The following is a 5,616-nucleotide window of genomic DNA, read 5'->3' on the forward strand; positions in this document are numbered from 1 at the left end:
TAAAGGAATGCAAGGGGTTAATCGACTTCTTGTTTGGTAAATAATTTTAGAAAGGAAAAAAAACACACATTTTTTCTAAAATTTTTTATGTTTTCAGAAGCATCAATGAAAGAAGGATATTCCCATGGCGAGTTTGTTAAAAACTTGCGACAAGCTTTAAAACTGGCGAAAAATCGTCATTTTAAAACAAACTCCATATTAAAATCTAAAAAATAAAATATTTAAATAAAATTAATGGTGTCCACTGTTTCTGCTATTGGTTGGTTTATAGTAAGTAGTTACTAGTATGTAATAGAAAAAATAGTTTGAAGGAAAGTACTTCGAAGTATACGAAATACTGGGTTTATTGTAAGTAGTTACCGAATTAATAAAATATTGGTGTGAGGGAAGTACTACGAAGCACACGAAATATTAGGTTTATAGTAACTACCTACTGATTTAATCAAAATTAGGTGTGGGGAAAGTATTTTCCGTCATATGAATTCGTAAGCGAAGTGGAAGTCCTTCGCTCCAATGACATTGATCAGAAAAACGAAATTAGATAGTATTATTGTAGGAAAGTACCTCTACATATTTTTTCAGTAGGAAGTATCCAATTCTTTCTTGCTTCCAAGTCCCACTGGGAAGGAACACTTATTCATATTCATTTATTTTGAGTTTTCTCAGATTTATGATCAAAGTGCACTTTCTTGCAAGTTGAATATCGACAAATAAAAACATAAAGAATATTTATCATTAGTAATTCATTTCCTCAGATTTAAGTTTAAAGTTCACTTTCTTGCAAGATGTATATCGACATAGAGAACATTAAGTCATAATCATTAATTTGTATTTTCTCATATTTGTGTTCAAAATTCAATTTCTTGCAAGTTGTATATCGAAAAATAGAAACATAGAGAACAGATATTAATATTCATTTGTTTTGCATTTTCTCTGATTTATGTTCGAAATTCACTTTCTTGCGAGATGTATATCGGCAAATAGAAACATTAAGAATATTTATTCATAATCATTTATTCTAAGTTTTCTCATATTTATGGTCAAAGTGTACTTTTTTGAAAGTTGAATTTCGACAAATAAATATTGCATTTTCTCAGATTTATGTTTAAACTTCACTTTCTTGCAAGTTGTATAACGACAAATAGGAGCATAACTAACATTTATTTATAATCGTTTATTTTCTAATATTTATGATCAAAGTGCACTTTCTTGCAAGTTGTATATCGACATAGAGAATATTAAGTTATAATCATTAATTTGTATTTTTTGATATAGGTGTTCAAAACTCATTTTATTGCAAGTTGTATATCGAACAAGTAAGGAAGGGCTAAGTTCGGGTGTAACCGAACATTTTATACTCTCGCAATTTACTTATTTAACTTTATTTATATTATATAATACACAATTTGACCCACATATTCGTCATATATAATGTTTAAAGTCCATTGAAAGTTGGAAACCATAATATTAGGTTAGAAGCACCGAGGTCCTCGTGTTCGATATATTGGGCCTTAAAAACCTATGGTCCGATGTAAAGAAACTATTACAAACCAAGTTTCATTGAAATCGCATTAGGAAGTGGCTAAAAAACGGCTGCAGAAAGTTTGGTTTATATAGCTCTATTGGTTTGCGAGATATGTACAAAAAACTTAGAAGGGGCCGGGCCACGCCCACTTCCCCAAAAAATTACATCCAAATATGCCACTTCATAGTGCGATCCTTCATACCAAATTTTATTTCCATAGTTTTATTTATGGCTTAGTTATGGCACTTTATGTGTTTTCGGTTTTCGCCATTTTGTGGGCGTGGCAGTGGTCCGATTTTGCTCATTTTCGAAAGCAACCTTCCTATGGTGCCAAGAAATAAGTGTGCCAAGTCATCAAGATATCTTAATTTTTACTCAAGTTACAGCTTGCACAGACGGACGGACGGACGGACAGACAGACATTCGGATTTCTCTTCACCCTGATCACTTTGGTATATATAACCCTATATCTAACTCGTTTAGTTTTGGGTGTTACAAACAACCGTTATGTGAACAAAACTATAATACTCTCTTTAGCAACATTTATTGCGAGAGTATAAAAATAGAAACATAAAGAACAGTTATTAATATTCATTTGTTTTGCATTTTCTCTGATTTATGTTCAAAATTCAATTTCTTGCAAGTTGTATATCGAAAAATAGAAACAAAGAACAGATATTCATATTCATTTGTTTTGCATTTTCTCTGATTTATGTTCGAAATTCACTTTCTATAATTTATTTTCCATGTTCTAAGATTTATGATCAAAGTTTACTTTCTTGCAAGTTGTATATCGACAAATAGAAAAATTTATTCATAATCACTAATTGTGTATTTTATTAGAATTATTGCAAGTTGTATAATGACAAATAGAAACATAGAGAACACTTAGTCATAATCGTTAATATTGCATTTTCTCATTATAATGATTCAAACTAATAATTAAATACACATGTAGGTATTTGCTACAAAATCAACTAAAATGAAGCCCACTGTCCCCAAATCTAATTTACGCTCATATGAAGAAACGCAAACCCATATCAATAAAAATCTTGAGAAATTAATTGCTTTGATAGAGAGGTCGCTACAAATAAAATAAGAGTCACATAAAGCCGATATGCAAATAATAGCTGTAGAGTTGGAAATAAAAACTCATATGCTTGATATTTTAAAGAGAAGAGTTCTGAAATAAACACCATTACCATACGTTAATTCCAAGTTTCTATTTTTATTGAAGATATATTTTTTAAAACCATATAAATTCAAATGTCCTTTTTAATTATTATCTAAAGACAACATGATATGTATGACCTCTAATTTTATGACTATTTTTTAGTTAATTGAGTCTCATTTCCAGCATCTATATCAATGTATGCATACTATACCGACTTCCTTTATCATTACTGAGAATTTTCCATCGGTCCTTCAGTATACCAATGATGTATTCAACAATACAGTATGCTTTTGCATGTATTTCAATAAACCGTGCTTGGCACGAGCCAAACTCGGGGTTTCTAAATGATGACAAACACCACGGTTTCAAAGGCTATCCAAAATCTCCTGTTAATTGACAAAATGCATATATATGTCTATAAATATATTTTGTAGCTGTATATGTGCATGTATTACCCAAAAACCAGACATTTCTGAAATTGTCCAGATTGTAAGATTCTTCTAAAAATCTCCTCTGCACAAAATGCGGGTTCGTCATATTATGAATCAATAGCTAAATTCGATGTTCGTAATAACAAATCTGCAAATATGTGTATGCATACATACATATTCGTAAGTTTGTGGTCTATCCATCCAAATATATAAATGTATATACTATGTATTTATGAGTATTTACTATGTGTGCATACATATGTATATGCGACTTACTATAATTTTCTTTTGAAAAACATATGTTCATTCGCAGTTGGTTTTTGAAGGCCAAAATGTGTACCATCAATGCATCCGAAAACTAAAATTTTTTAGTTACTTAGACACCTTTTGTATTATCTTTTAGTCGACAAACATACCTCCTCATATTATATTTCTCAACAAAGTATCCTGTGCATTTAGATAAACGGTCTGGCGAAAATTTAATGAAACATGGACCAAATTTCGTTTTCATCTCTTTAACTACGCCCCCTACAATTTTACTCAATGCGCTTTGACACATGTCAATTAAAAAATCATTCCCTACTGAGTGTTAATAGCCTCGCATGACGAAAATTTATTGAAACATGGACAAAGTTTCGTGTTCATCTTTTTAAATACGTCCCCTACAATTTTACTCAATGAGCTTTGACACATGTCAAATAAAAAATCGTTCCCACAAGTGATAGCCTTCACTCGCCAAAAGGCATAGAGCTGCTAGTTGAAGGAGCGTTAAATTTTAGTTCCCATAGGATGCAAGAAAATGCGTCTTTGACCAGTCTAAACCTCTTCCTGAGTCTGTAAATGATTTAAAATAAAAAGATATATACTAAGCTAAACGGTATAAATATAATTTTTTCTTACGCTGATAAACTTGTATAAAAAACACGGTAGGCTTCATTTTATTGCCTGCAAAAACTTTCTGTATAAACGTATAATAAATTTGAATATTTACGTTCAATTCCAATTCAAATAATTTTTCTTGTGTTTAGTTTCACATTTCATGCTATTCGTAAGAAATTTAGAGCAACATCAGGGAAGTTATTTCTATTCTTTTCGTATCGAGTACGGCGATCCGGCTACACGATACGTTACGAAATTTCACTCGATATGATTATTCGCTCGCTCACGACTGACGCGATTCGAGCCCAGAATATCATCCTTGAAGAGCCAATCTGGTTAGCAAGTCTAGCATAATAAGCGAATACTTTCTAAGCGTGGTCCCGAGAGAGATGTACCTTTAGCGCGCAGTATGAATCGTGTATGCCGTCCATGCCTGAGGGTGTCTATAAAAAACCATACCAATATGGGACATACATACAAACAAATATATTTATACCCGAAACGCACATGTAGTCAAGAATGATAGACGGCAAGATTACGACATAGTAACGCGCTCACGACCCACGAAAGGGAATAGGCAACATAAGAATTGTCAAATGGAAAACGGAAATGTGAAACATAGTGAACCAAATTGAATAATGTGCAGATAAAATATCACAATCACGTCATCTATAAAATGATCCAATATAATAAGGCATATTTATAATTAAAATTATATGTTTTGTTACAAAAAGTTCGCCATTTTGCCAACTTTTTTGTTGGTTGGAAAAGTGAAAAAACTCTTTATATACGACTTTTTTGTACTATTGTTGTTAAATTCCGCCATTGCGGACTTCTTTTTCAAGTTTATACATTTTTCACTTAGATTTTAAATAATAATTAAACACTAGCCTTGACTTCAGCTCTTTGTTTTGGTTTTATTGTTTTGTACTACCGTGCAATTTGTCAATTTTTCTTTCGTTTTTTGTTTGGCTCGCGTGTTCTGGGTTCGTGAAAGTGACACTCAACAGGAAATCAAAACCCAAAAAAGCTAACTGTAAACGAATGTCTTGTTTTCTATCATTCTTGCATGTAGTAACAATACTATTCTTCGTACGAATACCAGATGTGTGTCACCAAATACCAGCACTTTTTAAAAATAAATAAATAAAAAGGAAAATAAGAAATTTTTCAGAATTTTTTTCAAAAAAACTCAGGGTCATATAATGGTTTATTTTGTGACGCGATTTTAAGATATACTAGAACTAGTTCTGTTTTTGTGGTGAAAATACATGTTTTATTAAATCTTACTTTCTCCATTTCATATACGTAAATATTTATTATTTACAATTTTTTCAAATATCGAATGCACATGAAACAAACACTAGTATTTGGGTTTACTACAAATCGATGTGTGCTAATGTACGTAGTAAACACAATACCATAATATTTTTATGATGGTATTTTTACCAAATGTGTGTCTCGGGTATTCGTTTATTAAGATAAATATAAAATTTATATATAAATACGTGAAAACTAAAAATAAAACATGTAAGGAAAGGCTAAGTTCGGGTACAACCGAACATTTTATACTCTCGCAATTTATTGATGTAGTTTTATAAAGATAA

At 31.1% G+C, this 5,616-nt stretch overlaps 1 long non-coding RNA gene across 1 annotated transcript; it reads right to left on the reverse strand.

Annotated features, from left to right (window-relative positions):
* Positions 1–2,519: 2,519 nt before the first annotated feature.
* LOC128921520 (uncharacterized) lies at positions 2,520–5,283 on the reverse strand. The gene is made up of 3 exons (XR_008470958.1): positions 4,031–5,283; positions 3,407–3,964; positions 2,520–3,278 (listed from the first exon to the last, which is right to left on the reverse strand). It is a non-coding gene; the product is annotated as an uncharacterized LOC128921520 (long non-coding RNA).
* Positions 5,284–5,616: the final 333 nt, after the last annotated feature.

The sequence above is a fragment of the Zeugodacus cucurbitae genome, chromosome 4 (assembly GCF_028554725.1).
Source record: "Zeugodacus cucurbitae isolate PBARC_wt_2022May chromosome 4, idZeuCucr1.2, whole genome shotgun sequence".
Lineage (NCBI taxonomy): Eukaryota > Metazoa > Arthropoda > Insecta > Diptera > Tephritidae > Zeugodacus > Zeugodacus cucurbitae.